General features: G+C 41.3%; 1 protein-coding gene and 1 pseudogene across 1 annotated transcript in view; one reads left to right on the top strand and one right to left on the bottom strand.

The window, feature by feature from the left end:
• The window catches only part of ACKR4 (atypical chemokine receptor 4), a 781,696-nt gene that overhangs the window by 580,690 nt on the left and 180,679 nt on the right, over positions 1-20,327 (top strand). The window lies entirely within an intron of this gene.
• Positions 16,776-19,883, bottom strand: LOC138161621 (vacuolar protein sorting-associated protein 29-like; annotated as a pseudogene).

The raw sequence follows: 20,327 nt of genomic DNA, 5'->3' as shown, positions 1-20,327 counted from the left end.
TAGTGTAGTAGCATAGTAGTAGCAGCAGCAGTGTAGTATTATAGTAAGAGTAGGAACAATAGCAGCAGCAGAAGCAACAATAACAACAACTAACACGTGCAGCACTTTAAGGTTTTCAAAGAATTTTCACATGTTGCCTTATCTGGTCATCGTAACAACCCCATGAGGTAGATGTTATTATTTTCCCTATTTTACATATGGGAAAACTGAGGCTGAGAGAGGGTAAGTGACTTGGTCCCACCTGCACAGCTTGTAAGTGTCTGTGGCAGGATATGAACTCTGCCCAAGATATAAAACTCTTATGGACTTCATGTTCAAAACTCTATCCATTATTCCACCTCTGTAATATAAGCTGTGAAGATTTTCAAGCCAAGAAAGCGTGAAGATGTGTTGACTTACAACTGGGAAATAAACCCAGCTCTTGGTAGTGATTGGTAACAGTCTAGTGTATACCGAAGGGTTTCTTTTTCTTTAAATCTTGTTTCATTCTTTATCCCGTGCCCCATGTTGGATGCATGCCATCTGCTGCTTCCTTCTTCAGATGAGAGGTGTAAAAGCAGGGAAAAGGAGCTCCTTAAGTAGGGTCGGACATATCTGGGGGATAAAGATGAGTAAATGTGCTCAGTCCAGTTGTTCTGGGGGCAGGAAGCTCAAGTCTCAACTTAGAGACCCGCCTTACCCCGTATGGCAGGGTTCTCTAAGGCAGGAAGAGAGGAAGGAGGATGAAGAGGAGGAAGGACCTGGAGGAAATAATAGAGGAGGAGGAGGAGAACAATAGCTCCCATTTATATAACATTTTAACATTTGCAAAGGAATTTACATACATTATCTCCTTTGATCCTTACAACAACCTTGTGAGGTTGATGCTATTATTATTCCACTTTTATATATGAGGAAACTGAGGCAAACAGGTTAAGTGACTTGCCCAGGGTCCCACAGCTAGTAAGTGTCTAAGGTCGAATTTGAACTCCAGGCCCCCTGCACCACCTAGCTGCCCCTCATTCAGGCTTACCCTCCCCTCATCATACCTCATGTTCCCATATTACCTTTGTCAATCTTATGGCCATCAAAACTGTCTTGTCTAATCTTAGCTCTGTTTTAAGAGGATATAGCAGTCTGATTAAGTTCATAACTGACATCTATGGAACCTGTTAAGACTCACAAATACTTTTTGTGTTTGTGTATTAGTTTATTTGATCTTCCCCACAACCCAAGAGGTGGATTTCACAGGTGTTTCTGCTCCTCAATAAACTGAGACTTGGAGTTCACACAGCTAGTAACTAGTAGAGGCAAGTGGAAACCGAGTCATTCTGTCCTCGAAGTTCCCATACTTTTTCACTATATCAAGCTCCATCTCTCTTAATCCACATTCTGGTATGAACAACTGATACCTGCCCCCTCTTAGGGGGTATTTGGGCTTTTGGGGGGTGGTAAGGATGGAATTCTTCAGGAAATTCCAACAACCCTGTAAGGTAGGTGTTATTATGATGATAACTACTTTACAGATGAGAAAATAAATAGGCTGAAAAAGACTAAGTTAGTTGTTCAGAGTCCAAGGAGGGATTCAAACTCGGGTCTTCTTCCTGCCTCCAAGTTCAATGTTCTTGTGGTGTTCTTCATATTTCTACTTCTAAACAGAGCCACTTTAGGGGACTCTTTCCCTGATGGCAGTCACTAGAGAAACACTCTGCCTAAAAAGCATCCATCGCCCTGCTTAGGGGCTGGCATTTCTAAACCTACCTAGCGTTGGCAGATTTTTGACCCAACATTTTCTCAATGGGCACGTGAATGCACACGCTCACACACAATAAACAGATCACCTTCAGGTTCTGGGTGCCTGTGCTCCTGCTCACTCTCACTAATTCAGAATGATCATAAAATCTGACCCCAGAGAACAGAACTGTGACCAACAGGTGGAAAGTTCAGGCTTTTAACACCTCTCACCTGCTCTATTACCCTAACTGGTCTTCCAGGCTCAAGCATCTCCTCACTCCAATTCATCCTTCAAGTAACTAGCAAAGTGATTTTCATGAAGGACAGATCTAACCATGTCACACCCCTTCCCCTTTACTTAGTAAACTCTGCTGGTTGTTTTATTACCTCTAGAATTAAATATAAACTCCTCTGTTTGGCATTTAAAGATCTTTACAACCTGTCCCCTTCCAGTATTTCCAACCTCCTTGTACACTGGTCGCCACCACATAATCTATGGTCCAGCCACAGTGGCCTATTTACTGTCCCTCTCACAGGATGCCCCATCTCCTCTCTCTTTGAATTACCTGTTCCCAGGCTTGGAATGTTCATCTCCACTTCTTAGAGTTCCTGGCTTCCCTCAAGACTTAAATCAGATGCCTTCGTCTATAGGCTATAAATGCCTTCTCTCTCAGATTTCATTCCATACCTGTTAATAGCTTAAGTCTACCTATTTATGTCTCTGTTTTCTTTTCTATTAGAATGTAAGTTCACTGAGGGCAAGGACTATGCTCAACCTGGTACAAAATAAAATGGCAGATATGAAAATCCCTCCATTCCAGTTCATCTCTTACTCAGTACTTAGCTGTACTAGAATACTTGGTATTACCATAAGGTGACAGACTTATAACTTCACGTGACCTTAAAAATCATCTAGTCCATCCCCTTCATTTTTATAAATGAAGAAGGTAAGGCCTAAAGAAGTAAAATAATTTGCCTGAGGTTCCCCAGGTAATTAGAGGCAGGGGATGGTTTTGAAGCCAGGTTCTTAGACTCCAAAATCCATCTCTCTTCCCATTGTCCCTTTATAGGGTTAATTTGTGGAAACAAGAATCTAGCACTGGCACCCTGTTTTCCCTCATTATACAAATATTTGCATTTATTATGCACAGATATGAGGTCATCGAAGTTCTAAAGTGAAAGACCTTCACTAAGACTGTTGGTTGAGAAACCATCTTAGGCTGGTGAAGATAGCTAGTTCATGGAAGACCAAGGACATTCAGACCTTTCAAATTTCTAATTCTGATTAAATATCTTTTAAATTTTCCTCTTTAATTGAAAATTTACATAAGTCAACAGCTCCCTTGTGTGTACTTGCATTTCCATGTGAAATTAAACGTTGCCAGCATTCTCTAATTGCGAAGGTTGGTTTGGCTCAGCAAAAAGTAGAAGTATGGAAGCATTTTGAAGAAAGGGAGCTTTATTACATTCAAGTACATATAGTAAGACAGCTGGCAGGGCTATGCGTTTCTGTCAGTATGGGGGGGGGAGACAGGAATCATGCTTGATACCTTAGTATTATAAGTGCTTTAATTAACAGGATAATTTGTAATTAGCAAATTAATTGCTCTGTGTGTAAATGTTCCTGCTTAAGTAATTCTTACAAATGCTCAAAAAATAGCTTGTTTGGTCTTTCACTCTTACATAGTGTAACTCCCCCCCCCCCTTCCATTTTGTTTGCACAATGACTTTTGGTGCCAAACAGGTTTTATTTCCTCCCATCATGCAAAAGTGTACTTCACTCAAACATGTGCCAGCTGAGATTCCAAATTAGTGGAATCCCACTTATTGAGATTTAGCTGCCCAATTATTCTTCATTCCTTGCAGCTTTACTAATTGGACCGGAATGAGAAGGGCCAAGTAGCTTTGGACTAGAGGCTTTTTGGAGGAAGGGAGTTTTCAGGAGAATTTTGAAAAGCCTAATGTAGATGTTGCCTTGAAGCTGCCCTCAAAGCTTCTGTGCTTCTGCATATTCAAATATCATCCTGGTAAGCTGGAAGAAGAGAGCTTTCTGGCCCTCAGGATGGGATTCTGGGGAACCATGGGAGCTAGTCATCACCTGCCACTCAAACCCTTTTGAGTCCTTTGAGGTCTTGTTTCTCCAATCTCCTCTCAGCAGTCTGTCCATTTCTCTTCTCTTCTTGCCAAAGTTTCAGTATTTTTTTTCCTAAATAAGCATCCTCCCCTTGAACACTACCCAGCCTGGACTGCTCTGTCTTTCCCACAGTACTTCCTACAGAGCATTTAGGGGATTCCAGGGCTGAGGGCTGGGCTCATTATTCACCATCTCTCCAGCCTAGCCCTTTTGATGAGCACATTATTGCTTACGACACCACAGGACATCATCAAGCTTGTGAGATGATGACGCTTGCTTACATAATCGGCCCACAAGGAAGGAATTGGCTTCAGTTGAGACTGTGCATCAGGGCCCAGCGTCCAGTTAGTGCTCAGCATAGGCTTATGGTAGTAGTCATAGCAGTCACTAATGAGACAGCTGTGGACATCATTGTGCAGTATTTATCAAAAGACAGAAACAAATGGGGTTTTTTCTGCCTCTGTTTCCCTGTCTCTAAAATAAAGAGGTTTGACAAGCCCATCTCTAAGGGCCCTTCCAGCCCTGTAAAGCTATGAAATAGCTATCCAGACATTTTCCACTGTTACTCCTTCCTGTGATTAGTCTGGTTAATGTTCTGCATAATGACTTTCCCAAGGTCTTCTTGCTGAGTTACAGCATGTACTCCTCACAGCTCAGTAACTTAGCTTGGATGAGAATCCTGGAGACCTAGGAGATGAAAAATTTCCTGAGTTTTCTTTGGAAGTTCTTGGTCCTGATGGTGTAGTTTAGGGTACTTGGCCAGGGTGGGTTGGGAGTAGTGAACCTGTCTTCAATAAAGGGCAGAGAAGTAGAGCCTGGTAATGGCCAGTATCAGAGTCTGCAAGCTGGCTTGGAGCCAGAAGTCCCAACAGGAGAACCCCAATGGTACCATCATGTAATGAATCACCATGGAGGACCCAAGAAACTTAGAACCCAGGCACTCTGGCTGTGTTGACTCATTAACAAGACAACCTAGCAGAAGCCCAACTGCTCTCCCTCAGCAGCAGCCTGAGCCATAAAACATCCAGCCCCACAGAGACCCTCAAATGCTGTGAAAGGAAATGTTTGGAAAGCCAGAACCTCCAAGCAGGCTTGTTTGAATTTGAAACTGAAAGATGGACAAATTCAGCACCTATTGACATGTGGACAGCACAAGTTTTTAAAATGAAGAATGAATGTCTGGGCTATCACTATGTTAAAAGTGGTCAGTTAGATGGTGCAGTGGATAGAGTGATGCACCCAGTCAGGAAGCTTCATCTTCCTACGTTCAGATCTGGTCTTAGACATATATTAGCTGTGTGACCCTGTACAAATCATTTGATCCTGTTTCCTTCAGTTTCCTCATCTGTAAAATGAGTTGGAGAAGGAAATGGTAGCTAGGATCTCTGCCAAGAAAAACCCAAATGGGGTCATAAAGAGTTGGATGTGACTGAAATGAATGAACAACAACAAAAATGCTAAAAGTAAGTGGAAATGCCCCAAACAGCTACATTTTATTAAATAAATTGTTATCTTTTTCCCTTTTGGCTAAGACAATACTATTAATAGTAAAAATGTAATAAAAATAAAGCTAACTCTGGGAATTTAGGAAGAAAAATCCAGGAGGAAGTAGCTTAATAAATGTTTGTTGATTGATTGAAGGTTTGATGGTTCTGTGGTCTGATTCATGGGAGAGTCTTCACCAGTGGTACAGATTTGATAAATGATAATGTTTATTAATTGACTTATTGAAAGTCTCATGGTTCTGTAATCTCATTCATTGGGCATTTCACCAGTAGGGCAGATTTGAACCCAACTTTGCCTTCTCATCTCATTGGAAATTTCTTGTCTATCTTGTCCCATAAATCTTTCACAAGAGGCCCACCCATTGTGTTGGGGGTCTTCCCTTAGATCTTGTATGGATCTTGTCCATTGGTTATCCCAGATTCCTTCTGCACAAATCATGGATTTAGAACTGGAAGGGATACTAGACATAAGGTCCAATCCCCTTACTTTACAGATGAGGAAAATGTGACTCAGGTAGGTGAAGTTACTTGCCTTACATCACATGAATAATAGGTAGGATTTGAACCCAGGTCCTTTGATTCTAAAACTAGTATTTCTTTTTCCTGCTATATGATGCAAACTTCCTAATCACTGGCCCATTTCTTTCTCTAGTCCTAATTTCTTTTGAAATCTCTTTTGTGCCATTTCTCCTACAGAATTCTTTTTTCTTTTTTTTAATTTAGTATTTTCCCCCAATTACATGTAAAAACATTCATTTTTAAAATTAAATTCCAAAAATTCTTTCCCTCCTACCCCACCCCACCCTCCTCATTGAGAAGGCAAGCAATTTGATATAGGTTGCACATGTATAGTCATATAAAACATATTTTTCTATGTAATTCTTTATTCACTGTAATTTAATAAACATTCATTAAGCACCTACTGTGTGCCAGGCACTTTACTAAGCCTTCTGTTGCCTTTTGAGAAATCTACAGCTTTGATTCTTTGGAGATGGTGGAAAAATAGTATCATAAAAGCATCCACACATGGACCTCTCTCACACCCCTAACAGGTATTTCAAATACTCCAACTGCATATCTCTTACGTTTTTCCCTTTACTGCTTTCCTAGAAGTTAATCAGCTGCTGCCAGAAGAAACAAAGCATCCCTGACAAGCAAGCCTTTCTGTGTATTTATAGGAGCCACTGTAGATTAAAAAAATCTCATTTTGTGGATATAGTGTTCCTTTCTTCCTGAATGCTCAAAGCATTTCAGGACGTACTCAAATCCAAATAAACACTCAGTTAGATGTTAGCCCAGACAGGAAAGATTTGCCTTGATGAAATTTTTCTCTTGGAGCAAAAAGGGAATAGGGTAAGAGCAGATTTTCTAAATTTGAGGCTCTCTTTAAGATCCAGGATTCTATCTCCAAAGTAGTCATCATCTTGTCCAGGTAAATTCTCCTGTTTACATTGTAGATGATGGTTCACAAAGCTCTCTGCTCACAGTTCCTTTTTGAGGTAGAGAGTGAAGGCATCATTATCCTCATTGTATAGTTGGCAAAGCTGAGGCTCTGCCTTTAGAACTCTACATTTGAGTTTATCCTGGAGTTGAGTGTAATCTTTTCAAAATTCCTTGCCTAGGAAAATTTAAGCAAAACTACTGTAATTCTCCATCATCTCTGTCCCACCTTTTGAGGTGGGAAGGAGGCAGTCACATATCTTGTTATAATAAGGTTAATGGTTTCGATACTTCTCAGATAATCTTTTTTTTACCCCAAAGTATAGCTAGGATTTAAATGTCCTCTGTGCTTGTTGGAGGATGCAAATCTGAATCATCTGAACCCACACAATCCAGTCCAATCCATTAAAGATTTATTAAGTTCCTACAATGTGCCAATCACTGGGCTAGATGCTGGGGGTACATTTAGTGAAGACAGTTTCTGCTTTCAAAGAACTTAAAATCTGAAAGGGGAGAAAATCTACAAAAAGAGGCAAGAAAACTGGGGAGAGATACGAGGGTGTATCTAGCATGGGGCATCTTGTTCCATAGAGTTGAAACCAGGCAGAGTGTGGAGTGAGCTCAGAATTCAGGTTCTGCCCTCTATAAAGGAAGGCATTGGGAGGAATCCAATACTCCATTCTCCAGCCCTCCAGTCAGAGGGGAGAAGAGGATGAGAGAAGTCGTATCGGTGGAGGCTTGAGTTGGCAGCTTGGTAGTGAGTTTAGAAGTAATGAACTTATCCTAAAGTGGTATCTTGTTCCATGGGGTTGAAACCAGGCAGGGTGGCAGATGGAAAATGGATCAAATGGTTAATTCAGTGAGGTTTTTCTCTTCTGCATGGGCTTTTCCCCCATCTCTCTGCCTGCCTCTCTCTTGCTATTTCTCTCTCTCTCTCTGTCTCTCACTATGTGTCTGTCTGTCTCTCTAATTTCTGTCTCTGTTTCTGACTCTCCCTCTGTCTCTGTATCTTTCTCTCTCTGTCTCTCTTTCTCTGTCTCTGTCTCTCTGTCTCTCTCTCTGTCTCTGTCTCTCTGTGTAGCTCTCTTCCTCCCTGCCTCTCACTCACTCTTGTATTTGTTCCAAAAGTTTTCTTGCATTTCTCTCTTCCTGTTCTATGGCAGGGAGGGGAAGGTGAGTGTGAAAGGGAGAGTGTGAGATGGCAAAACTCTTGAAAGAGCTCAAGTTGATTGCCCACCTAGCATTGATGCCTACAGCTCTCCCCACCCTACCACCCACTGTGGGTGGACATCTATTGCTTTATTAGCATTATGAGTTGTAGTGATCACGGAAAAAGCATATAGCATTTCCAAGTACACCTATACTTCCTCTCTTTTCTCTGTGAACCATTTTCCCAGGATAAATGCAGAGACACTAGTTCAGCTCATCCTTATTGATGAGGGCACGTGCCCTTGTTAGCAGGACATAGACAAACTGAAGAGCAAGAATGATGAAATAGCTTCAGGGAAAGTATGGATGATTATCTGATAAATAGTATATAGTCAATGATATATGTGAAGCACTTTGATAACCTTTATTGCTAACTAAACAAACACTAACTATGGCAGCAGGTCATGAGGGTGTAGTAGAGGGGCCTAGACGAAGCCCAAATTTACCCTTGCCCATCTCGGGGCCTTGGATCATGCAATCTCCCAGGTCTGAAATGGACCTCACTGCCCTCACCAACACTGGTTGAAATCCTTCCTTTCCCTTGAGGTCCAACAGGGGTGCCGCCTCCTCCTTGAAGCCTTCCCTGAAGTCACCATCTGAAAATGACCTGTCTCATCTCAAATTTCTCACATCACTTTGTCTCAGCCACTTATTTCCACTGATCTCATCCTTTCTTTTCTACATTATAAGCTCCTTCAAGCCAAGGTTTACATTATCTTTATGTCTCCAATACATGTAGAAACACTTGATGCTTTTTTGGGGGTGGGGATTGGGGAAGATCTGGACCTGTGGTTTCATTTCCTTACTTCCAGTAAGGAAACCCCCTTCTACCATTGCAAATTACCTACTGCTCTGCAAATTATAGACTGGGGGTTTGCCTAGGTATCTCACAACTAATTTGTATCAGAGAGGGGATTTAAACTTCAATGTTCTTTCCACCATGGCCAAGTCTTTCCACCATGCTATCCTACCTCTCAAGGCATGTTTATTGAATTGTGTTGAATTGGGCCCCAGTTTCCTTGTTTGTCAAATGAGGGAGGCAATGACTAGACAGACTCGTAAATACCCTATCAACTCTGAATATTTGACCCTATTAAGTGAATTAAGTAGGCAAATGATTTTTAATTTCTTAAGTGCTGGGAACTCCTTGTGTTTCTCAAGTAGGCTATGACTCCGTAATTAAACCTGGGGAGTTGCCTAAGGCACAGAAAGATGAAGTGAATTGTCCACAGCTCAGATCCGAAGTGGTATTTGAACCTAGGTCTTCTGGACTCCAGGCTGAGCATTCTCTCCAACATAAGAATTTGCCAATCAAGTTGAATTCTGGTCTCACCTGACACACGTACAAAAGGATGCATCTGATAGTCTCAACCATGTACTCAGTAATGAGGCTATGAGTAGTGCTCAGGCCAAGATGGCATTGCAGACAAGATCGTTTGTGGCTGTCCTGAAGCCTGAGCGGCCTGGAACCACCCGGGAGTTCGCTTTGGCCACTCCAAAAAGACCTTGCCTACATGGGGGATTCTGACATATGTTTGTACCTGCAGAAGTGTGGGAATATGTAAAGTGCCTTAAGTATGAAGGGTCAGAGTGAATCAAGCAGAGCAACTGACCAATGCGGATGGCTCCATAAAGAGATACGAGCAGGTGATTTGTGATGGGGCTATGGAGAACAAAGTCATCTTAGAACCGTATGGTTAGAAGAAAGCATTCTGGTCCAACCTATACCTGAGCCTTGGATACTTTCTATGATAATAATAGTTCATTTCCCAAAGGGGAGAAATACAGAGAGAGTGACAGAGACAGAGAGAGAGAGAGACAGAGACAGACAGACAGACAGAGAGAATGTTTTAAGAGAATCAATTAAAATATCTAGAAGTAAACAAAAAATGCAGGAGACTATTAAATTTAGCAAATACTTAAAAAAAATCCACTAATTACTAGAAGTTCACAGTTTCATATCCTCTTTTTTTGTTCATTGTAAGCTGAAATGTACATTTTAGTGATAAATGTTCATAATGAAAAGGGGAGTTTAAAAAAGGTTTGTAAAGCACTTTGCATACATTCTCTCTGCTATAGAAAAAGCATTACCTGGATGTCAGCCAGACATTGACCAATGTTTCCCACACTGTTCTCATAGGGAACAAACATTTATTAAATACCTACTGTGTGCCAAGGATTTATTACATGCTTTACAAATATTATCTCTTTTGCTTATAGACAAGCTAGAAAGGAATGGACCAGATGAGAAGACATTTGAGCCTTTCATTTGAATTATAGAGTTGGGTAAGGAGAGGTTCTTTATAACATTCTGAAACATTTAGTCCATTAAATAACCAATCTGGGAAGGGCATTTGAGAGAGATGTGCATCAATAAATTGTTGGTTGAGCTGTAAATTGGTATAACCATTCTAGAAAGCAATTTAGAAAAAAGTGACTGAAATAATCATACCTTGTGACCTGGCTAGTTCACTGCTAGGCATAGACCTCAAGAAAATTAGCAATGAAAAGAAAAGTCCCATGTACATCAAAATATTTACAGTAACATCTTTTTAGTAATAGGAGCACGGACCTGACTAATGATTAATGTGAAGATATTTGTAGATCCTATATTTGAGTGCATGCCGCCATCATGGGGTGGGGATGAGAGGGAGGGGGAGAAAATTTGAAACTCAAGGGACTGTGGAACTGAATGTTGTAAACTAAAAGTAAATAAACAAGCCAATTTAATTTTAAAATAGTAGCAAGGACCTGGAAACCAAGTAGATGTGCACTGATTGAAGAGTGGCTCAACAAATGGTGGTATATTAATATAACAGAAGATTGCTGGGTTATAAGAAATAATGAATATAGTGAATATAGCAAAGCTTGGAAGACATATATCCTGATGCAGAGTAAAATGAGCATAACCAAAATTGTATTCACAAGACAAATGAGATAATCTTTGTAAAAAGCACTTAGCCCAATGCCTGACTCATAGTATATCTTATTCCCCTCCCCCTTCCCTATAGCAATACATTGGAAAAGAAAAACAAAAAATCTAAATTGAATGTTGAGAAAGTGTAATGACCAAACTTGGCCCCAGTGAAGAGTTATGAGGAGGCACGCCCTCTCCCCATTTCTGTGCAGAGGTGAGGGACTGTGGGTGTGGAACACAGTGCATAATGTCAGACTTGGGCCTATGTTGGCTTAGTTTTGCTGAACTGCTTTTCCTTCTCCTTTTTGTTTCTTGTTATAAGAGATGGTCCTTAGCCTAAAAGGGCCGGGGTCTCCCATTGCATCTTGGGCCACCTCCAGTCATTCTGATGAATATCTGGTCACTGGACCCAGATGTCTCTGGAGGTGAAAGTGAGGCTGGTGACCTTGCATAGCCCTCCCTCATTCAAATCAAAGTCAACTGCAAGTCATGTCTTCATCTCCCTGATGTTATGGTCCTCTTTGAGAAAAAAGGATAAACAAAAACAATAATAAGGGATAGTCCTCTGGCAAAGGGAGAGAGGACAGCTTCACTAGGCAATGACTTGTTAAAAACAAAAGGTGGTAATAATAAAATATATTTTTTGAAAGTTACTACGTGCCTGATCTTCCCTGTCTTTAAGGAACTTACATCCTACTGCATAGATTATACCACAGTATATATACACACACATATTAGGTATAGAGTCTAGGATCCTAGATTTTGAGGGAGAGGGGACTTCAGAGGCTGGGGAATCCAACCCCTTTGTTTTATAAATCAGGACATTGAGGACCAGGGAGGTACAGGTTAAGTGACTTACTCAAGATCATTCAGGGAGTTTCAGAGGTAGATACAAAGTAACTTGAGTGAGGTGGGAGAGAGCTCCAGAGTGAACAATAATGAACATGAAACCAGCAATCTTGGGGATCTGGAAAGCTTCCTGTAGGAGATGGCATCCAAGCTAGCTTTGATAAAATATAAGGATTCCAAGAGATTGGGATGAAGTGCTCAGTCAATCAGGAAGCCTTTTTTAAGGGCTTTCTCTGCATGAGGCATTGTGCTAAGTCTTGGGGATATAACTCAAAGCAAAACATACAAACACATGGTCCCTGTTATCCGAGAGCTCAGCTCTAAAGGGAGTGAGCGTATTCCAGGCATGGGAAACATGACGAGAGCGCTTTGCAAGCCGTACAGCGTTATATAAATGTTAGCTATTATTGTTGCATGGGAAACATGACGAGAGCGCTTTGCAAGCCGTACAGCGTTATATAAATGTTAGCTATTATTGTCTCCATCATTAGCACCCTCTTAGCGGCCCCTGGTCTTTTCTTTATGTAAATTGCTTCTCTCCCCTATGGTACAGTGGAAAGGACACTGTGCTTGGGGTCAGAGGACATCCAAATGCAAGCCCCAGCCCTGGTTCTGATCAAAGCCCTGCTATTTGCTGCCTGTGTTTCCATAGTCTCATTATCTGTGAAAAGACCCCAGTCTGCACACTGCACCAAGGTCCCTTCCACCTCTAAGTTTGAGCTGTTGGGACTGCAGTGACATGGACAGCCTCACGATGGCCAACAACATCCAGTGAGCATTTGGTCAAAGGACCCTTTCCTGAATGTCCTTAGAGCAGGATTTCCAATTTCTTTTTGATTCTCTCTCTCTCTTTCACCAGCCTTTCCTTGTTAGCAGAAGTTAGCACGGTGGTGAGTGGCCGTTTACTGTGTGTCTCTGCCTTTTTATTCAACAAAATGAAAAGGACAGCAATAGAGGGCTGAGATGGCCGGTGTGTGCAGGGGGGCAGGTCAAGGGCAGCATGTCTCATGGATCGATGTCTTCTTTGGGTAATATGGTCACAGCAGCGGGCAGAGCACAATAACAAAAGTCAAGTGACCTGGGTCTGCTGCTTTCAAGCTGTGTGATTCTAACAAGCAAGGTGCCTCCTTTACTTTCTCTTTTCTCTAAAATAAGGAGCTTGGGCTCACAGTGCAGGGGAATGGGTACTGGATTTGGAGTCACAAGACCTGGGTTCAAAGCCCAGCTCTGTGACTACTTGTTTGACTCTCTGGGCCTCAGTTTCCCTCATCTGTAAAATGAGGAGAAGGTTATGCTAGATAACTTCTAAGGGCCCTTCCAGCTCTAAATAGTTGTTTCTAAATGCAAGGTCCCTTTCAACTATAACGTGCTACAACACAGCATTTTAACATGGATATGAATGATTCTTGTCATTGCAGGGGCCATTTGTATTTTTGCACACAGTGAGAAATGTGCTGACTGTGGGTTTCTGGCTTCTAGCAACTTCATTTTTAGACTTCTCTCAGTACTGTTTATTTAAGAAACTCAATGATCCTACAAAATTAATGAGCACAAAGTTGATTAGTCTTCCCTTTCTATGCAATTACCTCGCAGGATGAAAAAGACATGACTTCCATCAATATTTAGGAGAACTTCAAGAGACTATTGACATGACACAGTAAATTCTTCTAAGAGCAGTGTGGTAAAGATGCCTGAAAGTATATGATTTGTGGTGTAATTTGCTAGAATTACAGGAGTCCATTGCTTTCCTTTTGAATTATCCAGCCTTTTTGGATCATAAACTACTTACCTTCCAACTGAAAGGAATTCTCCTTAGATATATGGCAAATGGAGACTTTCCCAATCTAGCCTTGTCTTTGGGGCACAAAATAGGCTGCTATGTGAATCTCCCTCCCTTCCTCACCCTGTCCAAGAAATAGTTTATTTTCACTGGTGGAATTCTGTCCCTAAAGACTGAAAAAATAAGTTAGAATCATAGACTCACCCTTCTTTTTCTAGATAAGATAGCCAAAGCCTAGGGAGGTGAAGTGATTGGCCCAAAGTCACAGCAACTGATTCATAGCAGATTTTTGAAGGATTGGAGAAGGAAAGGGTTTCTTTTGAAGATCTACTTAGAGATCTTTTCTTCAAATACACAGATAGTGTTTGGGCTTAATGAATCCATTTAAATGTCCTTTCCATCAAAAAGCCTTTACAACCACATCTTGATTATTCAGGAGCTGATTAAGGACTATTTAGATAACATAGGCCTCCTCTTTTCCTCGTGGCTTTCACCTTTGGAAAGTTTCATTGCTAATTAGCATCTACAGCAAAGGAGAGAAAAATGATAGAAAGGGGAGAGTGAAATAAACATCAAACCAATCTATTATTTATAATTGAAGATAATTTTTTCTCATTATTAACAAAGGATTTCAATTCTCTTTCCTCAATTGCCAAGGATGATGGAGAGTTCCTTTGAGAATCTTAGAAATGAAAGGGACCTTAGGCATCATCTACTCTAATTCCTTCCTTTGACATTTGAGGAAACCGACAGAGAAGGAAAGGAATGTGCCCTAGAGTATCTAGCTAGTTAGTGACATATAGTAACAATGATAATAGTAGGAATAGCTGCCATTTGTATGTGTTTTAAGGTTTGTCACTTTACAAGTCTGATTTCACTGGGGAGGTAGGTTCTTATATCACCCCCATTTTAGGAAACCAAGGCAAGCAGAGGTTAAGTGACTTGCCCAGGGCCACACAGGTAGGAAGTATCTGAGGCTGGACTCTAATTCAGGTCTTCCTGACTCCAAGTCCAGCACTCTACCCACTGTCCCACCCAGCTTCCTGACTGTATTGACACGGACAGATCCTTAAATGACATCCAGAAAAGTACCAGGAAGTCCAGGGTGGGGCTGGGGTAGGATGTCAGAGGGGTGTACCTGTCATCTACATTTTTTTGTAAATCATTTTAAATTAGAAAAGTTGGCTTATCATCAGTGTAGTAAATATTAGGCATTTGATGTAGGGCTTCCTTATGACATAGTATATCAGACTTAGAAATCTCAGGTTAGCATTAGGAGACCCTAAAGGCAGAATGAATGGCCCTTGTTTGGGCATTCATCATCACCAACTTAGCAGGTGGGTTTATTGCCAATGTTCATAGCACTGACAAGGTTCCTCTCCGCCTGGCTCCTTAAATATGGTGCCCTGCTTTCCCAGTTACTGGTAGGGCTTTCTCCCTCCCTTTCCTCCTCCCCTGTCAATACTAGGCTTGTTTTATTTTGCAATGTCTAGTTCTCTGTGGAAGGCGAACTGACTGGAGGAGTCATCAATTTCAAATAATCCCTAGAAACCAATCACCCCAAATGGAACTTGACCTGAACATGGGTCATCTTCATCACTCTCCTCACTCGTCCTATCTATTGCCATCACCTTCCTACAAAGCAGAATCTGTTCCTGCTTTGTCACTTTTTGCTTTTCCAGGATGGTGATACTTGACCCCCTCCAGATGCTCAGCCAAGCCAGCCTTGTCGGTGGTCCTCATACCCAATATTCCATCTTCCAGCTGTGTGTCTTTGCACAGGATTTCTCTAATGCCTGACTTTGCTTCCTTCATTCAACAATGAGCTTACACAAAACCTCCTAAATGATGCCTTGCTTGATTTTATGCCCCCCAGCTCCTTATACTTCTCTCCCCCCCCACTCCCCCACTCCTGCATTGCCTTGCATTCATTTTGCAGACACCTAAGTTTCTATATTTTCTTCTTTAATAAACTGTAAGCCTATGGAGAGTAGGGACTGTTTCCTTTTTGTCTCCAGCACCTAGAACATAGTACAGATGTTATGTTGAACCATCATCATCATGAATCATTACAGATATCTGAGCCTTATTATCATCATTTTACAGACAAGGAAATTGAGGTTTAGATAAACTGGGTGATTCCTTCATAGTTGTATTGTTTCCACATGTCAGAGGTGGATTAAAAGTCTGAATGCAAGCCAGCACTAGTCTAGCCAGTAAGACTTGGTACTAGGCACTGTGAAGATACGGAGACAAAAATGAAACTTTCCTCACCATTATGGAGTTTACATTGGGGTGTTGGGGTGGAAGGTGGTGGGATAATATGTACACAAATCACTAAATACCCCAAAGTGGGGATAGTTACTGCACCTGTGATGTATAGGGAACTCCTAAATGAGGAAACCACCTTTCTACCCACGCAGGTTGGCACCTTCCCAGCAATTTACACTCTTAGAAACATGCCTCATGAACTGAGAGCTTGTGTCTTTTTCCAGGTTTACATAGCCAGTATGTAACCTGGGAGGGACTTAAAGCCAGGAGGCCAGCTCTCTACCTCGGTGGCTCAGTGGATAGAGCACTGAACCTGGGATCAGGAAGATGGGAATTCACATTCTACATCAGACACTTAGTAGCTGTGTGATCCTGGGCAAGGCAAACTCCCTCTGCCTTAGTTTCCAAATCTATAAAATGGGGATAATAATAGTCCCTGCCTCCCAGGGTTGTTGTGAGGATCAAATGAGATCATATTTGTTTTATTATTGTTATTTTAAGTGAAAGGTAAGTGTTTATTACAGTATATAGGAGGATAGTGTATACAATGAGACAGTCTGGAACACTTCTATTCATGTGCTATGTTGCTAACAAAGGCTTGAATGTTAACATTGAAGATATTTACAGAGCTAAACTTTTTTTACATATATCCATTTATCATATGGTACATTATTCCTTAGAAATCATGTCCTATAAACTAAATACATTCTTATAGTTTATAATAAGCTTGTAGCAAAATTTGTATCACCAAATAAGATGATAGGGTTTTTTTTGTTTGTTCGGTTTGGGGCAAGGCATTCAGAAGGGTTAAGTGACCTGCCCAGGGTCACACAGCTAAGATGTTAGTTTTTAATGCATAATACTTTTTAAATGTCACAATTTTGTGGCTTCTGAATGTTTAATTACTTAATTCAAACAAGGGAATGGAACAAAAAATATGACCAAAACAAGCCCATTTTAGGATTTTTAAAATTCAGTCCCTTCTCCTTTTACATCATCTCTAACTAGCTAATACACATAAGGGAAAAGTGTAGAAACCCAGATATCCATCAATGCAAATGAAGGAATGATGTTTGTCTCCAAAGCGTCCTATGTTCTGGTGGCAGATCCTGGATCAGTGTAGAATTTATCTTCATGTGCAAAGGCCTCAAATTTGAGTGTGTGTGTGTGTCCTGAGATGAGACTGTCCACACCCACTACCTTTGTAGCAATGCTAAGTTGGTCACATCACCCCATGGAATAACTTGATGTCCATGGATCAAACCAATTTTGAATGGCCCAGCCATCACAACCTTCTGTTCTGGGTAATTCAGGGTCTCACCAAAGTCTCTACCAATGTGAACATCTCCAGCTCCCCTAGAGTCGTAACTTTCTTTGGTGCAAAGGTTTCCAGTGCAGAGAATGTGCTTAATTTTTCCAGGCACCAGCAATTTTTTGAATTTAGCTATTTCTTCCATACTATGTTAGCCATCATGATAACAGTGATGATGGTGATCAAATATTTATCAAGCTATTGCTTTGTGCAGGGGTCAATGCTTGATTGTAGAGATGCAAAGAGACATAAAACATGGTACCTGCCCTCAATGAGTTTATAATCTAGATGGAGATAATGAACACATACCTCAAAAGAGAATTAAAATTACAAGAGAGGGGTGGCTAGGTGGCACAGTGAATAGAGTACCAATCCTGGAGTCAGGAGGACCTGAGTTCAAATTTGGCCTCAGACACTTAATACTTACTAGCTGTGTGACCTTGGGCAAGTCACTTAACCCCAATTGCCCTGCATTCCCCACTCCAAAAAGAAAATAAATAAACAAAATTACAAGAGAGCACCTACTGTCAAATGAGTGGTGCAGACAGGAACTCTCACTGGAATTTGGAACAATGAGTGATCACCAAAGGTAAAATGGTGGGGCAGGCTCTACAGAAGAAAGGAGACTTGGGGAAATGGGGGGATTTACTTAGCAAATAGGTTTTCTGATAATGATCACCTCAGTTCAAATGAACCTGGGTTGTAAACCAAGGATCAAGAGAGATGGGCTCCTTTCCCAGCTCTGTCTCTAGCAGCCCTGTTTTGTGATATACAAGTCTCTTACTCTCTCAGAGCCTTACCTGCATAATAAGTTGGGAGAGAGGAGAAAGGAGGGAGGAATCAGGCATTAGAGTATAGACGATTCCCTTCAGCTTTAAAATTCCCTGTTGCCAAAAATTACAAGTGGTAGTTGAGTTTATAAAAATTTGATTTCTCACCACTGAAAATCGAAGTCTTGGCAGCCTGTGCTTCCTTAAAGACCAAACTCGTTAAATGTGTTTATAATTCATCACATGTGGTAATTTGAACAGGGAGCTATGACCAATTCTTGACAAATTGGTATTTATTTTGTATATCTCATGTATTTACTTAGCTATGAACATGTATGATAGAAGGTAAACTCCCTGAAGTCAGGACCTGTCTCTTGTATTTTATTCTTCTGTGTCTGCTAAAACAGTGCTGGGCACATAGTAGGTAATTTTTTCATTGGCCTTAGTACAGGGATCTCCAAGTAAGGAACTTTCTCTGCCAATGTAGATGGTCACTGTATAGACTTAGAGAGTTGTCAGTGCCCTGAGATGTTAAGTAGTCTGTGTAGTGTCATATGATCTGTAACAGACATCGATCTTGAACCAAGGACTTCTGACTCTAAAGCCAACTTTTTCTCTACTATACTATGCTGCCTCAATCACCCAACAAACATTGTTTATGTGATCAATTCTTATCAATCCAAGTGATTGATCTGTTGATCATCTAAGAGATGGAGGCAGAAGGAAAGAGGGTCATGAACACCCCCAAAGCATGCACTGCCTAGTTCTGCAAAGACCAGTGTGAAGATTTGTCCTTTCATCACCAACCCCCTTCCAGGCAGGCACTCCACCCAGCAGTCACATGGCAAAGATGGCACCCTGATAGGCCATGAGGTTGGCAAGCATGGAGAGCCCATTAGACATGGCTTCGGCATGTTTTGTATAGCCACTCAGCTTTTATTTTCATACTGCTTGGGAATCTCTCTCTAGGGGGAGAATGGTTTGGAAGAATGAGCATTGGTCTGGACCTTCATTTTCTTTGTGTAAGGAACTCCCTGTACAAAAATGACCTCCACAATGCACATCTCAGTACCTGATTCAGAACTTAGAGTTACCCAGGGCATTGAGAGTTACTTAACTGGGAGCAAAACACATGCCTTCTGCTAAGCTTTCCTTTCTTCATCTGTAAAATGGGAACGATAATTCCTGTAGTGCTTGCCTCAAAGGATTGTTGTAGATTAAATAGGATCCCATAGGGATAATACCTCATGATCTTAAAGTTCTATATAATTGTCTATAAAGTCCTATATGTGTGTCCATTGCTGTTGTTTGTGAGGCAGCTTAGAGATGGCTAGCTGGTGATACAGTGGATAGGGGGCTGGGTCTGGAGTCTGGAAGACCTGAATTCAAATCTAGTCTCAAACTCTTCCTAGCTGTGAGACTCTGGATAAGTCACTTAATGTCTGCCTCAGTTTCCTCAACTGCAAAATGGTGGTAATAATAGCACGTATTTCCAAGGGTAGTTGTGAGGATCAAATTAAATAATACTGGCACACAGTAGGTGCTTAATAAATGTGTGTTCCCTTTCCTTCCCATTTGTTGTTATTATTAGAGCTTTAACATGAGAGATTCGGCATTCCTGGTGTAATCTGTTTCTTCTTATGGGAAATCTTCAGTTCTCCTTTGTGCTTACCTGAGGTCTTTCTAAAGTGAGAGGGGGAAAGCCCACACCAAAGAGGTGAAGCTAATGACACATGGCAGGTGCTGCCTCAGTAATATTCAGGGAAAGAAACGTAGCAACTTCCAAAAGAGTTGGGCCATTCCTTTAATATGTAGATGATTCTGTAGCTCATTTAAGCTCATTATTTTTCAGTTAGCGGCTCTGGTTGAACCATCCTTATGGCTATATTTTTAGAAGGCTTAGATTATTATAGCAACTGTGAAAAAGGGATGGGAAAAGAAATCTGGCTGCCAGCACATAACTCTCCTAATTACATTTCTTGAATTGAATTCCCCTTTCTTTTCCCCCTCAGAGAATATTGTCCCCCTGATTGAATGCCATCGCCCTTGGGTGACTGCTGACAAAGCTGCCGGCTGATGAGTGATGTTTGGGGATGCTGGTCCTTTTCCTCATCCAGATGCTTATTCTGTGCAACAGCTGGGCTTCAGGAGAGAGGTTGGGCACCCAGCGTGCCTGGAATGCCATCTCCTTCAAGCAGCTCGATGAACCATTTGAAGAGTTGGTCTTGAGGCTGCTGTTTCTTGACAGAGCTTCAAAGAATTATGGGAGTTGGTGTGAGAGAAGAAGAGAAGAGAAGGGTGAGGAAGAATAGGAGGAGGAGGAAGAAGGGATAAGGGAAAAGCCCCAAGGAGGTCATGTTAATAGCTGTGGTAGAAAAACAAGGAATAATAATGTTAATCTAGGTAGCTCTAATCTTTAGAAAGGGA

The sequence above is a fragment of the Petaurus breviceps genome, unplaced genomic scaffold, assembly GCF_028583685.1.
Source record: "Petaurus breviceps papuanus isolate PSGF00001 unplaced genomic scaffold, PetGlider_PUasm1.0 185, whole genome shotgun sequence".
In the NCBI taxonomy this organism is placed as follows: domain Eukaryota; kingdom Metazoa; phylum Chordata; class Mammalia; order Diprotodontia; family Petauridae; genus Petaurus; species Petaurus breviceps.
This window is presented reverse-complemented; position numbering and strand designations above follow the sequence as displayed.